Source organism: Ovis canadensis, chromosome 4 (genome assembly GCF_042477335.2).
Source record: "Ovis canadensis isolate MfBH-ARS-UI-01 breed Bighorn chromosome 4, ARS-UI_OviCan_v2, whole genome shotgun sequence".
NCBI lineage: Eukaryota > Metazoa > Chordata > Mammalia > Artiodactyla > Bovidae > Ovis > Ovis canadensis.
Genome location: NC_091248.1, coordinates 61,332,243 through 61,350,250, shown reverse-complemented (window position 1 = coordinate 61,350,250; position 18,008 = coordinate 61,332,243). Strand labels below are relative to the sequence as shown.

At 37.6% G+C, this 18,008-nt stretch overlaps 1 protein-coding gene and 1 pseudogene across 9 annotated transcripts in view; both read left to right on the top strand.

The window, feature by feature from the left end:
- Positions 1-18,008, top strand: part of SRPK2 (SRSF protein kinase 2) — a 244,384-nt gene that overhangs the window by 28,527 nt on the left and 197,849 nt on the right. The gene's annotated exons all lie outside the window — the stretch shown is intronic.
- LOC138439038 (PRELI domain containing protein 3B pseudogene) overlaps positions 4,894-18,008 on the top strand; it is a 36,906-nt pseudogene continuing 23,791 nt past the window's right edge.

The window sequence follows — 18,008 nt, the reverse complement described above, 5'->3', positions numbered from 1 at the left end:
AGAATGTTGTAAAGTTTTTAGAACCCTGGTAAAAGCAACAAGATGATTATTTTCTTTATGAGTTCTCCTAGGAAGAAGGTTTTTTCAGCTTTTAATACAGTAAATATTTGTACCAAAAGACTTACTTGGTACTTCCCACATGGTAGGTGGCAGGAAGTAAACATTTTACACTTTCCTTTTGAAGGAAGGGAGAAGTTAAGTTTCATTTTTATGTTTATTTTATGTTTATGAGTCAGGGAAACATGTAACAGGGCTGTCTGATAGAACTTTGTGTGATGGGTGGTGGTAGAGATGTTCCCTGTCTGTCTTGTCCAATATGGTGGCCACAAGCAAGCTCTTGAGCATTTGAGATACATGACTAGTTTTAGGAACTGAAGTTTTAATTTTGTTTCAGTTCTGTTCAGTCCCTCAGTTGTGTCCGATTCTTTGTAACCCCATGAATTGCAGCACGCCAGGCCTCCATGTCCATCACCAACTCTTGGAGTTCACCCAAACTCATGTCCAACGAATCGGTGATGCCATCCAGCCATCTGATCCTCTGTCGTCCCCTTCTCCTCCTGCCCCAAATCCCTCCCAGCATCAGGGTCTTGTCTAATGAGTCAACTCTTCACATGAGGTGGCCAAAGTACTGGAGCTTCAGCTTCAGCATCATTCCTTCCAAAGAAATCCCAGGGCTGATCTCCTTCAGAATGGACTGGTTGGATCTCCTTGCAGTCCAAGGGACCCTCAAGAGTCTTCTCCAACACCACAGTTCAAAAGAATCAATTCTTCGGCACTCAGCTTTCTTCACAGTCCAACTCTCATATCCGTACATGACCACTGGAAAAACCATAGCCTTAACTAGACAGAGCTTTTTTGGAAAAGTAGTATCTCTGCTTTTCAATCTGTTATCTAAGTTGGTCATAACTTTCCTTCCAAGGAGTAAGTGTCTTTTGATTTCATGGCTGCAGTCACCATCTGCAGTGATTTTGGAGCCCCCCAGAATAAAGTTAGACACTGTTTCCACATTTATTTGCCATGAAGTGATGGGACCAGATGCCATGATCTTCGTTTTCTGAATGTTGAGCTTTAAGCCAACTGTTTCACTCTTCTCTTTCACTTTCATCAAGAGGCTTTTTAGCTTCTCTTCACTTTCTGCCATAAGGGTGGTGTCATCTGCATATCTGAGGTTATTGATATTTCTCCTGGCAGTCTTGATTCCAGCTTGTGCTTCTTCCAGTCCAGTGTTTCTCATGAAGTACTCTGCATATAAGTTAAATAAGCAGGATGACAATATACAGCCTTGACGTACTCCTTTTCCTATTTGGAACCAGCCTGTTGTTCCATGTCCAGTTCTAACTGTTGCTTCCTGACCTGCATATAGGTTTCTCAAGAGGCAGGTTAGGTGGTCTGGTATTCCCATCTCTTTCAGAATTTTCCACAGTTTATTGTGATCCACACAATCAAAGGCTTTGGCATAGTCAATAAAGCAGAAATCGATGTTTTTCTGGAACTCTTTTGCTTTTTCCATGATCCAGCGGATGTTGGCAACTTGATCTCTGGTTCCTCTGCTTTTTCTAAAACCAGCTTGAACATCTGGGAGGTCACAGTTCACGTATTGCTGAAGCCTGGCTTGGAGAATTTTGAGCATTACTTTACTAGTGTGTGAGATGAGTGCAATTGTGCGGTAGTTTGAGCATTCTTTGGCATTGCCTTTCTTTGGGATTGGAATGAAAACTGACGTTTTCCAGTCCTGTGGCCACTGCTGAGTTTTCCAAATTTGCTGGCATATTGAGTGCAGCACTTTCACAGCATCACCTTTCAGGATTTGAAGTAGCTCCATTGGAATTCCATCGCCTCCACTAGCTTTATTCATAGTGATGCTTTCTAAGGCCCACTTGACTTCACATTCCAGGATGTCTGGCTCTAAGTGAGTGATTACACCATCGTGATTATCTGGGTCATGAAGATCTTTTTTGTACAGTTCTTCTGTGTATTCTTGCCACCTCTTCCTAATATCTTCTGCTTCTGTTAGGTCCATACCATTTCTGTCCTTTATTGAGCCCATCTTTGCATGAAATGTTCCCTTGGTATCTCTAGTTTTCTTGAAGAGATCTCTAGTCTTTCCCATTTTGTTGTTTTCCTCTATTTCTTTACATTGATCGCTAAGGAAGGCTTTCTTATCTCTCCTTGCTATCCTTTGGGACTCTGCATTCAGATGCTTATATCTTTCCTCTTCTCCTTTGCTTTTCACTTCTCTGCTTTCACAGTTATTTATAAGGCCTCCTCAAACAGCCATTTTGCTTTTTTGCGTTTCTTTTCCATGGGGATGATCTTGATCCCTGTCTCCTGTACAATGTCACGAACCTCCATCCATAGTTCATCAGGCACTCTGTCTATCAGATCTAGTCCCTTAAATCTATTTCTCACTTCCACTGTATAATCATAAGGGATTTGATTTAGGTCATACCTGAATGGTCGAGTGGTTTTCCCCACTTTCTTCAATTTAAGTCTGAATTTGGCAATAAGGAGTTCATGATCTGAACCACAGTCAGCTCCTGGTCTTGTTTTTGTTGACTGTATAGAGCTTCTCCATCTTTGGCTGCAAAGAATATAATCAATCTGATTTTGGTGTTGACCATCTGGTGATGTCCATGTGTAGAGTCTTCTCTTGTGTTGTTGGAAGAGGGTGTTTGCTATGATCACTGCGTTCTCTTGGCAAAACTCTATTAGTCTTTACCCTGCTTCATTCCGTATTCCAAGGCCAAATTTGCCCGTTACTCCAGGTGTTTCTTGACTTCCTACTTTTGCATTCCAGTCCCCACATCTTTTTTGGGTGTTAGTTCTAAAAGATCTTGTAGGTCTTCATAGAACCGTTCAACTTCAGCTTCTTCAGCGTTCCTGGTTGGGGCATGGGCTTGGATTACCGTGATATTGAATGGTTTGCCTTGGAAACGAATAGAGATCATTCTGTTGTTTTTGAGATTGCATCCAAGTACTGCATTTTGGACTCTTTTGTTGACTATGTTGGCTACTCCATTTCTTCTGAGGGATTCCTGCCCAAAGTAGTAGATATAATGGTCATCTGAGTTAAATTCACCCATTCCAGTCCATTTTAGTTCGCTGATTCCTAGAATGTCGACATTCACTCTTGTCATCTCTTGTTTGACCACTTCCAGTTTGCCTTGATTCATGGACCTAACAGTCCAGGTTCCTATGCAGTATTGCTCTTTACAGCATCAGACCTTGCTTTTATCACCAGTCACGTCCACAACTGGGTATTGTTTTTGCTTTGACTCCATCCTTCCATTCTTTCCGGAGTTATTTCTCCACTGATCTCCAGTAGCATACTGGGCACTTAACGACCTGGGGAGTTCCTCTTTTAGTATCCTATCATTTTGCCTTTTCATACTGTTCATGGAGTTCTAAAGGCAAGAATACTGGAGTGGTTTGCCATTCCCTTCTCCAGTGGACGACATTCTGTCAGACCTCTCTACCATGACCCATCCGTCTTGGGTGGCCCCACCAGGCATGGCTTAGTTTCATTGAGTTAGTGAAGGCTGTGGTCCGTGTGATCAGATTGGCTAGTTTTCTGTGATTATGGTTTCAGTGTGTCTGCCCTCTGATGCCCTCTCGCAACACCTGCCGTCTTACTTGGGTTTCTCTTACCTTGGACATGCAAAGTGCAGCAGCTGCTCGTTACCTTGGTTGAGGTCGCCCCTCCTGACCTTGAACGTGGAGTAGCTCCTCTCGGCCCTCCTGCGCCCGCACAGCCACCGTTCCTTGGACATGCGTTGCTCCTCTGGGCCGCCACCCCTGACCTTGGACGTGGGGTAGCTAATTTTGTTAAATGTCAATAGTCACATGGAGTTAGTGGCTATGTTATTGGCTAGAGCGGATAGAGAATTTAGCCCATATGATCAGAGACTATGTCTGTTTCAGACACTTGTTTCTTTTGCAAGTTTGTGTTCCAAACACATTAATTTCTTCATGTGTAAAATAAATATGAATGGTTGTGAGAAAAGTTTTCATCCTTCCAAGGATGTGGTGTTTCAGGTATCTTTTGCCTTAGTCTCCATTACAACTTCCTAATTGTTAAAAAAAAAAAAAGAATGTCTTTTTAAAATATATATTATTTTCTCATTTGTTGCTATATACTTGGTCATATTCATTTCTTTAGTCTGGTTTTATGCATTTTTTTAAAATGTGAGAATGAGTTTAGAGTATCTCATTAGCAAACTCAAAAGGTACACTTGAATTTTTAGTTTTTGAAACTATGGGAGAGAAATCAGGACTGAGAATTTTGAGATTCATCATATTGGACTTTTTTTTTTTAAACACTCGACATCAATATGAGTTGTCCTTGTTCTTTGTTCCATTTCCATAATTAGTTCAAATCCCCTTTTCCTTCCTTCAGTGTTTAAATCAGAAACTAGATAAGCAAGTTGTTTTTATTTTTTCCAAAGTGCGAATGTGGGTGAAAGTGAATTCGTTTAGAGCAGAAGAATGCTTAATTGTTCATTGTCTGGAGGCCATCATACAGTTGTGCAGTGCTGTCACTTCAGTCGTGTCTCACTCTTTCCGACCCTGTAACCTGCCAGGTTCCTCTGTCCGTGGGATCCTCCAGGCAAGAACACTGGAGTGGATTGCCATTTCCCTCTCCAGGAAATTTTTCCCACCCGGGCATTGAACCTTCATTTTTTGTCAACTGCATTGATAGGCTGGTTCTTTACCACTCATGCCACCTGGCACTACAGTTGGAGCTTAGCAAAAAGACTTGCAAATAGAGTTATTGGAATGCTGTAGAAATAAGGAATAATGGAAGGGTTGTACTGCTGAGCCTTTAAGAGGGCTTAGGTAGGAGTCTGCAGACTGTAGAAGTCTGGCTAAATACAGCCTACCACCTGTGTTAGCATGGCCTGTCAGGTAAGATAGTTTTTATATTTTTAAATGACTGAATAAATTCAGAAGAAAATTTTGTGACATATGGAGATTATATAAAATTTGATTTTCAGTGTCCACAAATAAAGTTTTATTGAAGCGCAGTCACACGCGTTTGTTTTCATATTAAGTGTGTGCTTTTGTGCTATAACAAAGATCTAAAAAGTCTACCTACCTACAAAGTCTAAAATATTTGTCTGGTTCTTGCAGAAAGTTTGCAGCCTCTGGTCAGATTGTTACTGAAAGATAGAGGAATATGAGACTGTAAGCTAAGAAGTAGTTTTTTGAAAAGTAAAAGGCACATAACCAGTACTTAAAGCCTTAAATGGAAACACACTCATAGTGAGTCAATAAATGTGTATGAAGTGAGAGATAAATATGGGTTTTTCTTCACAGAGCCTGAGTTCTGATAGAAAACTTGACAGGTGAATGCAAATTTCTGCAGGTTTTCTGGCCTTTACTTTCTCCTGTTAAAATTTAAGACTCTGGTACTGCTGAAATACTGTCTTTATCCTAATTTATCATAAGTTTTATGCATGTTTGCTATTTGGCCGTAGCTCCTTTGAGTCACATGTGGCACCCAAGGCCTCCTCATAGCTTTCTACTTACCTGGCTTAAGCATCTCTTACTGCTTCCTACAGGTTTTTTTTTTTCTTAATGAAGCTGTGGACACATCTTGCCCTCAAGATTCTCCGAGAGTAATTCTAGGCTTAAAGAAATTATTTTTCAGTTCCTTAGCAAAGGCCTGTTTTTGTTCAGTCACAAACTCATGTCTCACCCTTTGTGGCCACACAGACTGCTGCAGGTCAGGCTTCCCTGTCCTTCACTATCTCCTGGAGTTTGCTCAAACTCATGTCCATTGATTCGGTTTTGCCATCCAACCATCTCATCCTCTGTCACCCCCTTCTTCTCTTGCTCTCAATCTTTCCCAGCATCAAAATGGTTTCCAGTGAGTTGGTTCTTCGCATCAGGAGGCCAGAGTATTGGAGCTTCAGCACCAGTCCTTCCAATGAATATTCAGGATTGATTACCTTTGGAATTGACTGGTTTGATCTCCTTGCAGTCCAATGGACTCTCAAGAGTCTTCTCCAGCGCCACAGTTCAAAAGCATCAGTTGTCTAGGTTTGTCATAGGTTTTCTTCTGTGGACCAAGTGTCTTTTAATATCATGGCTGCAGGCTAAGAAAATAAAATCAGTCATGGTTTCCATTTTATCCCCCATCATTTGGCATGAAGTAATGAGACTGCAACAGAGAGTTCCAGAAAAACATCTACTTCTGCTTTATCAACTATGCCAAAATCTTTGACTGTGTGGATCACCACAAACTGTGGAAAATTCTGAAAGAGGTGGGAATACCAGACCACCTGTCCTGCCTCTTGAGAAATCTGTATGCAGGTCAGGAAGCAAGAGTTAGAACTAAACATGAAAAAACAGACTGATTCCAGATAGGGAAAGGAGGACATCAAGGCTGACATCATATTGTCACCCTGCTTATTTAACTTATATGCAAAGTACATCATGAGAAACGCTGGGCTGGATGAATCACAAGCTGGAATCAAGATTGCCGGGAGAAATATCAATAACCTCAGATATGCAGATGACATCATCTTTATGGCAGAAAACAAAGAACTAGAGAGCCTCTTGAAAGTGAAAGAGGAGAGTGAAAAAGTTGGCTTAAAACTCAACATTCAGAAAACGAAGATCATGGCATCTGGTCCCATCACTTCATGGCAAATAGATGGGGAAACAGTGGAAACAGTGTCAGACTTTGTTTTTTTGGGCTCCAAAATCACTGCAGATGGTGACTGCAGCCATGAAATTAAAAGACACCTGGTCCTTGGAAGAAAAGTTGTTACCAACCTAGACAGCATATTAAGAAGCAGAGACATTACTTTGCCAACAAAGGTCCATCTAGTCAAAGCTATGGTTTTTCCAGTAGTCATATATGGATGTGAGAGTTGGACCATAAAGAAAGCTGGGCACCAAAGAATTGATGCCTTTGAACTGTGGTGTTGGAGAAGACTCTTGAGAGTCCCTTGGACTGCAAGGAGATCCAACCAGTCCATTCTAAAAGAAATCAGTCTTGAATATTCATTGGAAAGACTGATGTTGAAGCTGAAATTCCAATACTTTGGGCTCCTGATGTGAAGAACTGACTCATTGGAAAAGACCCTGATGCTTGGAAAGATTGAAGGCAGGAGGAGAAGGGGATGACAGAAGATGAGATGGTTGGATGGCACCACTGACTCAATGGACATGAGTTTGAGTAAACTCCAACTCCTGTTGGCGATGGATAGGGAGGCCTGGTGTGCTGCAGTCCATGGGGTTGCAAGGAGTTGGACACGACTGAGTGACTGAACTGAACTGAATGGGACTGGATGCCATGATGTTAGTTTTTTGAATGTTGAGTTTTAAGCCAGTTTTTCAGTCTTCTCTTTTACCTTTATCAAGAGGCTCTTTAGTTCCTCTTCTCTTTCTGCCATTAGGGTGGTGTCATCTGCATATCTGAGATTATTGATATTTCTCCTGGCAAGCGCTTGGGATTCATCCAACTCAGCATTTCGCATGATGTACTCTGCATGTAAGTTAAATAAGGAGGATGGCAGTATTCTGCCTTGATGTACTCCTTTCCCCAAATTGAACCAGTCTGTTGTTCCATGTCCAGTTCTAACTGTTGCTTCTTGACCTGCATACAGGTTTTTGAGGAGGCAGGTCAGGTGGTCTGGTATTCCCATCTCTTTCAGGATTTTCCACACTTTGTTGTGTTCCACACAGTCAAAGGCTTTAGCATAATCAATAAAGCAGAAGTAGATTTTTTTTGGAATTCCCTTGCTTTTTCCATGATCCAGCAGATGTTGGCAATTTGATCTCTGTTTCCTCTGCCTTTTCTAAATCCACCTTGTACCTCTGGAAGTTTTTGGTTTGTGTATTGAAGCCTAGTTCGAAGGATTTTGGGCGTTATCTTGCTAGCGTGTGAAATAAGTGCAATTGTGGGGTAATTTGAACATTCTTTGGCATTGCCCTTCTTTGGGATTGAAATGAAAACTGACCTTTTCAGTCCTGTGGCCACTGCTGAGTTTTCCAAGTTTGGTGGCATATTGAGTGCAGCACTTTAACAGCATACCTTTTAGGATTTGAAATAGCTCAACTGGAATTCCATCAGCTCCTCTAGCTTTGTTTCAAATTGTATGGAGAGCTCAGAAATAACTTTTGTTTATATGGATATATCTATCAATACTTTATTAAAATTTTAACTTGAGTTAAAATTTTATTTATAGGTAGGTTTATTGTTACTTAAAAATGATGGCATCATAGTCACATTAATAACATTTTAAAAAGAAAAGTAACTTTTCCAAAATAAACATTTACTGAGAAAAATGGCATTGTTTTACATTTTTTACAAGACTAAATATTTGACTTAACAGAAGACGGTTGGATTCTCACATTTACTTCCTCTTTCAGTCTGTTGTGAGGTACTGTTTAAAGTATATGTGAGGGAAATCTGGCCCTGGACAGATTTATTGTTAGAAAAAAATTGAGTTTTTAGAGCCTTTCACAAAAATGTGGATATTTTTTGTTATCACACTGAAACTTGGCAAATATTAAAGGTTGGTGGAAGAAAGATTGTATTGTGGAATCTGAACCCATATTGATGGACTTAGCATAAGTCTTGTTACTTAAAAATGTTAATTTTTGTCATCAGCTACAAATACTTTTATCTGTTTTTCTTTAATTGGTAGGCTTGCTTCACTCACTTTTTAAGATGTCTACCATACCCAAGTGTGAATAAGTACAGTTTGTATATATGTTCTTTTAAGTAAAAATGATGTGTCATGAAAAAAGTAGCTTGTTTAGCTGACAACTCGGTGGTCAGAATGCTTTTTCGTGAGTGATAATGAATCATATCTTGAATGATAATATAATATGATATCATACTATTCTATTGTAATATTTTTGTGAGGAGCAGTAGTTTTTGGTGTGTATTCTGTCACAGAATTTTAAAAGTATAAGGGTGAAGATTAAAACTTTATTTTTTTTACTTCTTCATTAACGATCATCTTAAGTGAAAAGCCTTTTTTTTTTTTTTTTTTTTTTCAAAAAATAACGTTGATGTTTACACGGACTGAAAGTGAAAGGGGACTTCCCTGGTGGCTCAGACGGTAAAAGCGTCTGCCTACAATGTGGGAAACCCGGGTTTGATCCCTGGGTGGGGAAGATCCCCTGGAGAAGGAAATGGCACCCCACTCCAGTACTCTTGCCTGGAAAATCCCATGGACGGAGGAGCCTGGTGGGCTGCAGTCCATGGAGTCACAAAGAGTCGGACGTGACTGAGTGACTTCACTTTCACTTTCACTTTACACTGACTAGTACAGGTAGGGATTGTTGATTCCTGCTAAGGCACTGGCATTTTTATCTACCACTATTAGTGCACCATCAGTGGAAGAAAGCAAATAGCATTTTAGTATTATTCTCAGGGTCCATAGGAGTTCCTTAAAATACATCATCTGAACATAATCAGGTTTGCTTCTTTCTAATTTATATGTGTTTTGTTTGGGCCCTGCTTTGAGAACTGCTGTTGAACAATCTCACTCAGTATTTGAGACTCAGTTATTACTGAATTTTTCTGGAAATCTCAGCTTGATTTTTTTCTTCCTTCAGCATTTTGTTAGAGTATTTAACACAATGTGGTGATGTGAGCTTCCTGAGAATATATACTTGGTGCATAGTCCCTGTATCATAGTACATGACCAAAAAAATGCTTGTGGAATGATTGAGGTAGTTGACACAGATATTTAAGACAACTCCTAACCTAGCCTGGAATCTTTACCAAAAGAAAAAATGGCCCTGTATACCTCTGTTTAGAATTCTTGAAGAAATGTTTTTGCGCATAGAACATTAAGTATTATTTACCGTGATGACCCACAGTTATACTACATAAAAGATAAAATTATGCTTATTAGTCTGTGAGAATAGGACTTCCATTACTAGTTAATGCAGAAATGGATCAAAGGAACAAGTTTGAATATCTCTGTTGAAAACCCTTTTAAATTAGGAATAGAAAGACCCTTCCTTAATCATTTTAAAAGGGGACTTCCTGGCAGTCTAATGGCGAAGACTTCTTCCAAGGCAGGGAACGTGAGTTCCATCCCTGGTCAGGAAACTAAGATCCCACATGCCTCATGACATGGGCCCCCAGCACCCCTCCCCCCCTAAATAAAATAATCAGTCTTAACCTGATAGACTTGGTCTTATTAAATGTTGTAAATATACCATTCCCATTAAAATTAGGAAACAGATTGGGTTGACAACAGTTGCTTGGTGTTAATTCTGTTAGTGCAGTCACATAAAATACTAAATTAAACATACACAAATTAGAAATGAGCATAGTTTATTTATTTTCAGGTTATATTGTCCACTTGAAAAATTTGAGACCATTTTGAAAATTATAATCATCAAAAAGAGTTAAAGAAAATTAGCTGTTCTAAACAGAAAAAATAAAATTTTAAAAGTATTTCAGGAGTAATTTATTGGATATATAATGAAAAACCCTATTTACAAAAGGATCTCAAAGTTATGATTTCTCTTTTGTAATTGGGGTCATTTATGCAGATAAATAATTTGCACAAGTTATTTACTTAGAACATGGACATTTAATGTCAGTGCTTTTAGCTTGAGACTCTTAGGTGAGACCTGTTATTTGAATAAATTTGTTACAGAATTTTTAAAAGATAAAGTTTTAAGTCAACTCTTATTTTTGCCTCATAATACTTTCAGATTAGTGCTTTGTTTATCTTAATACATTTTTAGGTTTCAATTACAGGAATTACATTGAAAAGCATTTTCATAACATTTCTTTTTTAAAGTTTTTTTTGGTTATGAGAAATTTCAAACGTAGAAGTTGAGCTAATAGCATATCAAATCCCAAGCATCTGTTAACTTAAATTTAAAAAATTACTAGTTTTGCTCAATTCTTTTTTCCCCCCCTTTTGTGAATGTTTTAAAGCATGTATCAGATATATTATTTCACTCCTATATACTTCCATATGCATGCTGCCATAAGAAAATACTATAGACTGGGTGGCATGAACAATAGACATTTATTTTCTCACATTTGTAGAGGATAGAAGTCTAAGATGAGGGTGCCAGCATGGCTGGGTTCTGGTGAGGGCCACCATCCTGGTTTGCAGATGGCTTTCTTGCAGAATTCTCACTGCGGGAGAGAGAGTAAATTCTCAGATTTATCCTCTTTTAAGGGCACTAATCCTCTCATAAGAGCCGTATGCTCATGATCTCATCTGAACCTAATTATTTACCAAAGGCCCCATCTCCAAATACTGTCACAGTGTTGGTTTTGGGTTTCAGTGTATGAATTTTGGGCTGAGGAGATGGGAGACAATTCAGTTTATAGCTGTATCTATAAGACTTGTTTATGTTCTTATACATAATTCCAATGCTTTATCATACCTAACCGAATTAATAAAAATCATTGTTGTCATCTAAAACCCAATCTATATTCACCTTTCCACAGTTACTTTAAGGTTTTTTTTTTTTTTTTTTTTTTTTTTTACAGTGGATTTGTTAAATTTGGGATCCAGAAATAAGTCTGTGTGTTCCATTCTTATGCTTTTCAAATCTGGGTAACTAAAAGAATGATTTTAAAAGCAGTGCAGTGGGACAACTGACTTTTTATTCCATCAATAGTTGTATAAAGAACACAATGAGGAAGGGGGGGGGAGGGACTGCTATGGAGTAAAAGTTACTTAAAATGTAGCAGAAACCAATGTAATATGTGAGCCCCTCTTTGGATCTTTAATAGCTCAGTTGTAAAAAGGTGGCAGGCAATATCATGAGTTCTCTAGCTCCAATAGTCCAGAAAATAGGAAAATATAAACATTTGAGTTGTGAAGAAGAAAAATTCTGAAAGTATCAAGGTTTTAATTAAATAAGTATTTTTGTAGTTCTCACAGGTTTATAACAGTCCTAACAGTCTAATGAAAATTTTATGTGAGGATATTGTTAAAAGATAAGGTACTGTTAACTCATGATACAGCTTTAGAAATTTCTCCAAAGCTGAATTCATCACAGTAGTTTTATAAAATTTTACAAAGACACTTTTTTTTACTATATTTTTTACTATAGTGAATATTTGAGGTGAAATGACATTATCCAAATATGATTTTAACCAGTAGGTGGCAACAAATCAATATCTGGATTTAGTTTTAAAAAATTGTTAGAGAACTAGTTTGTCATCGACAAGGTATATTTGATTTTTGCCCACAAATATTTTGTGCTTATATCTTTAATATATGATTTTTAATTTGAAAAATTAATATAGATTTTATTTTATATGATATGCATAGTGCATTGTAAAAGTGTGATTGATTTTTGATAGTTGAATGATTATACTTGCATTTAAAAACTGAGCAGTATTGCAGTTACTTGGTTTATTACTTGATAGAAACCAGTAATCAATGATTTGAAGAATTGTTTTTTTGCCTTGCATTTTTTAAAGTTTAAGAAGTAATGATATTTAACTTAATGCAAATAAGTTTATGCTTTTAAGGAAAACTTTGTAGAACTGTGTGATAGAAAAAATTGGGAAAAATCAGTGTTTTATCAGTAAGGGTTCTATTTCTGTGACTGTTGTAATATAAATGCTCTAGATCTCTTGGCATTTTTATCAGCTGCACCTAACAGCATTGCATCAGAAAGTGTGACACATGGCACGAGAGTTGTAGCATCCTGGTGGTTTTCCAGTGACTCAGTTCCTTATTTTGTTGATGGATATGTGTATATTTTCTTTTTCTGTTTCTCTCTTATAAAAGTCTATGAAAATGGATTGACAGGGTTACACCAGAAAGTTAATGGTGTAACTTTGGAAGTAGAAGAGGAGGTTGGGGTTCAAGAGTTTGCTTTAAAGAGTTAACTATTTTTTGTAGTATTAGCAGTTGTTCATTCTGAAGAGGGAGAATGAATCTTTGTTAAAGTACTTTTTGTTTTTTTCTGTGTCATTTGAATTAAAATAGACATAGTTGAACATAAATAATTCTGATGAGAGCAACTAGTGATTATGAAATGTTAATTGTGATTTCATATTAAAAATGTAAAGATATATACATCTCGCATTTTGTCCGTTATCTGTATATATAAACTAAATGTCATTATTTGATACTTGATAGAGTAAACATTTGGGGGTATTATTAAGTCTATACTCATCTTTTTGATGTAAATTTAATGCATCATAATTTATATGGATAGACATTGGTAGGCTTTTGGTAGTTTCTTATTTTTTATGAATGTGATTTCTGTACATATCTTTTGTGCAGTTATTATCGTTTTTTAAAAAATTAAAGTATAGTTGATTTATAATGCTGTATTTTTGCTCTCCAGTGAAGTAATTCAGTTATATATAGTCTTTTTAAAATATTTTTTTCTGTTATGGTTTATCATAGGATATTGAATATAATTCTCTGTGCTATAAGTAGGACCTTGCTGCTTATCCATTCTGTATATAGAGGCTTACATTTTGATTGTCTTTATAAAGGGTAAGGTAATGTATAATTCTGCTGATTGTGTGTATGTACTGATTGCCCTGTCCCCATCCCTGGCAACTTTTGGCTTCATACTTGAGTTAATTTTGTTAGTTAGATAAATGCAGGTGGCTGTCAAGAATGTATTTTACTCAATGATGTATTGTGTAGGAACTTGTGTGCTTCTTCATACTTTAAAATGCCATCTTATGTAACTTACCTTTGTTTTGTTCTCTCATTCACGGTAACCCTGGGTTCTTGGCTGCCTGTGGCCTTTGCACTGCTGTTTTACCTACCCTTCATTTGGCTAGTTTGTTTCTTTCTTTTAATATTAAAAAAAATATTTGTGCCAGGTCTTAGTTGCAGCACTGGGATCTTCAATCTCGGTGTGTGGCATGTAGGATTTTTTAATTGCAGCATGTGAGATCTGATTCCCTAATCAGGAATCTAACTCAGGGCCCCTATATTGGGCACAGAATCCCAGCCACTGAACCACCAGGGAAATCTCTTGGCTGGTTTCTTGTTCTTCCTCCTTGCGTCAGCTTTGATGTGCTTTAAGAAAATTCTTTATAACCATTGCACCTTCAGTGTCTCTTCAGTTGTATTCTCTTGTAGCAGTGCGTCTTTTCCTCTGTAGTATTTACAGGAAAATTCCATTGCTTTTTATGCTTTTTGCCCACCTGCCTACTAGACTTGAGCTCTGTGAGACCAAGGGCCTATGTGCTCTATGCAAACCCTACAAAATTTGAGGGCCTACAGCACTGCTTGAAATGTTTTGTGCATTTAATAAATAGTTGTTGAATGAGTGAACTTGAAAGATTTAAGATTTACATGTCAGAACTCATTTAACTGTCTTCTTTCTGTATTAATGACTATTTCTCTCCAAAGTTAGAGTATGCTCTCAGGATCAAAATTTTGTTTTATGGATTATTCTTAATGTTTAGCTCTCTGACGCACCTGGAAGTTATTGTAGAATGTCGTGTTAGGTATAATCCAGAGTGATAACGTAATACCTGTTTGCTGTAAACTACACTTATTGTGCATTTCTTATTGTTAGTTACCGAGGACTTAAAATGTAAATCTGTAGAGAAACCGTTTTAGTCCATTAGTTAATATCTTTACTGGTTCAAGAGAAAAATCTGTTTTTTGTTTTTGATTTTTTTTTTTTTTTTTTTTTTGGCTACATGGCTTGGATTTTAATTCTCTCCCAGGAATTGAACCCAAGCCCTCTGCAGTGAAAGTGTGAAGTCCTAAGCACTGGACCACTAGGGAATTCCCTAGAAAAATCTACTTTTTAAGCTAATAGATTTTGAATTAGTATGGTAGCATGAATATATAATAATTACCATTTAAATTATTTACTTTTTATCAAACCTATCTAAATTTTACCCTCAAAGGAGCAAGTTACAGAAAATATGTAGTTTCAGCCTGTGTTTCATGTAAGCTCTAAATTTATAGTATTGTCCTTTTTACATTTCATGTTTTTAGGTGAAGTAGTACTTTGTATTTTATCTGTTCATCCATCCTACAACTTGATTCTTTGCTCAGCTGTTTGAGAGTATGTTATAGACATACTAACTTCACCCCTAAGTAATTCAGCATGTCTCCTAAGAACAGAGACTTTTCCAGCAATGCAGTCACAACGTAAGTGTGACTCTCAGGAAATTTAGTCTTGGTAGAACAGTATTTTCATCTCATGTATGTGCTGTGTGCTCAGTTGTGTCTGACTCTTTGCGATGTCATAGACTAGCCTGCCAGGCTCCTCTGTCCATGGGATTTCCTAGGCAAGAATACTGGAGTGGGCTGCCATTTCCTGCTCCAGGGGATCTTCCCGACCTAGACCCACGTCTCCTGCACTGGCAGGTAGATTCTTTCCTACTGAGCCACCAGCACAGCTTCTGTGTGTGTGTGTGTGTGTGTACACATAAAATTTAAATCCAAGATTACACATTACATTTAGTTGTCATGTTTCTTAGTTCTCCTTAATATAGAGTAGTACTTCTGAAATTCTCTATGATGAAGGACCAGTTTTTCCTTTTTTCCATTTTCTATGAACCTGTAAATTTGTAAAATATTTTTATTGTATAATTGCATTTTATTGTATGTATCTTTATAAAATACAGTAAAAAATTCTTAGGAAAATAAAATGAAAGAAATAAAGACTTAAAAATATAACTTATTCTAAAAATTAGATTCTACTATGAAGTTGTTTTAAAAAACCCTGAACTGTAATTTTTTTTCTAAACGGTCATGAGAGTTTAAAGAAGTCCAGGCCAGTTGTTTTATAGGTGCATATTTTCATTTAGATTTGAGTGGTTGTTTTGTCATGATAAAAATCAGGTTAAATACTTTGACAGGAATACAGCATAGGGGATTTTATATCCTTCTCAGTGCCTCACAGATGGGGTACATAATTACTGCTAATGTTAATAACCACTTGAATAAAATGATATCTTCCAGATTTTTTGATATTATAGTGGTTTCTTTTCCCTTTTAAAATTAGTTAAGATACTTTGAGACTGTGTGAATATCTGTTCTTTTATTTATACTGTGGCTTTAATATACCACGATGTTTCTTGCCTGGTTCAGTCAGCTGTGGGTTGCAGGTGATAATTGTCTAATTGTTATTCTTTTACATTGACTAGTTGTCATTCTTTTGAAGAGAAGAGCTTTTTCTGGTCTTACAGAGTTTTTAAGCCACTGAGTAAGAGACAAGCCCTGTCTTTTTCTTTTATGCAGGATGAATGTCTGACGTGAAGATAGAATTGGATTTTTGTATTGGACATCTCCTACTTCCCTTTCTTTATCTTTTCTATTATTGCTCTTTGTTCTGTTTCCTAGTGTTCTTTGTTTTCCCTGAACTCCCTGGCTCAGAACTGTATCTAGGTCTGTGAGGGCTCTATCTCCTTAAAATATCTACCTGGCTCCTTTTGTTTTTCTCACTGTCAAAATTGATTTATTCAGTCCACATTAATGCATGAGGTTTTGTTGTTTTCTTTAACTTTTCATATCTGTTTGTATTTTAAGATATTTCTAATAAAGTGAGTGAATAGATTAGATGACTAGTAGCCGGTGTGACATGGTGAAATATGAAGGAAAAAAAAGAAAATTTGTAGGGGGTGATTAATGCTGGGAAGCAGCCCATTCTGTGATCAGTGTCATGTAGGCTCATTTCTGAGACTGGGACCCTAAGTCACGCCTTTTTTGTTGTTGTTAATACCTTTTACTACTGGACTGCAGATTAATTTAAAGCCCCTGACCCCTCACCCCTAATCTCCTGTATGATCCCACTCTATCTGTATGATGTTGTCATTACAAAGGTCTGTACAGTCAAAGCTATGGTTTTCCAAGTAGTCATGTACGGATGTGAGATTGGACGTTAAAGAAAGCTGAATGCTGAAGAATTGATGCTTTTGAACTGTGGTGTTGGAGAATACTCTTGAGAGTCCCTTGGACAGCAAGGAGATCAAACCAGTCAATCCTAAAGGAAATCAGTTCTGAATATTCACTGGAAGGACTGATGCTGAACCTGAAGCTCCAGTGCTTTGGCTACCTGATGCAAAGAACTGACTCATTGGAAAAGACCCTGATGCTGGGAAGGATTGAAGGCAGGAGGAGAAGGGGACGACAGAGGATGAGATGGTGGGATGGCATCACCGACTCAATGAACATGAGTTTGAGCAAGCTCTGGGAGTTGGTGATGGACAGGGAAGCCTGAGCGTGCTGCAGTCCATGTGGTCACAAAGAGGTGAACACGACTGAGTGACTAAACTGAGCCAAGAGGTAGATACAGTTATTTGTGCGGCTCCTTTGGAAAGTAACAGTCTGTATATCTGGTATCTTCTAGAAGAAACTCTTGTTTGTTTGAGAGTTATGTAAATTAACTCATCCAGATTTAGTACATCTGTCTTCCTCCTAATCAGCAAATATTAGGGACTTGGTATAAGGGGGCATTGCTTGGCATTGGGGGTGCAGTAATGGGCAAGCAGGTGTGGCCTTACCCCCCACCATAGTGTATTCTAGTTGGGAAGTCAGATGAGTAAGACAGTTACACTTCTCAAAGTGAATGAAGAGCGATGGGAGTAGAATAAGATGCTATGGGAAAACTACCTGAATTTGGCATGGAAAAGGAACATTTCATGAAGACCAGGATGTTGGGGAGAGGTGAAGAATCAGGACACTATGGCACTTCTTCTGTGAACAACCAGATAGTATGTATTTTTGACTTTTCTGGCCACATCTCTGTTGCAGCTACTTGACCATGTGATTGTAGTGCAAAATTGGTCATAGACAGTGAAAAAATGAATGAGTGTGGTAATGTTTGAGTCAGACTTTATTTCTGGACAGTGTACTTTGAATTATGTTTAATTTTCAGGTGTAATGAAATATTCTTTTTATTTTATTTAATTCCCCCCCCCCCCAACCATTTAAAAATGTAAAAACCAGCCATTAAAAAGAATACATTTGAATCAGTTCCAATGAGGTCGATGAAACTGGAGCCTATTATACAGAGTGAAGTAAGCCAGAAAGAAAAACACCAAGGCAATATACTAATGC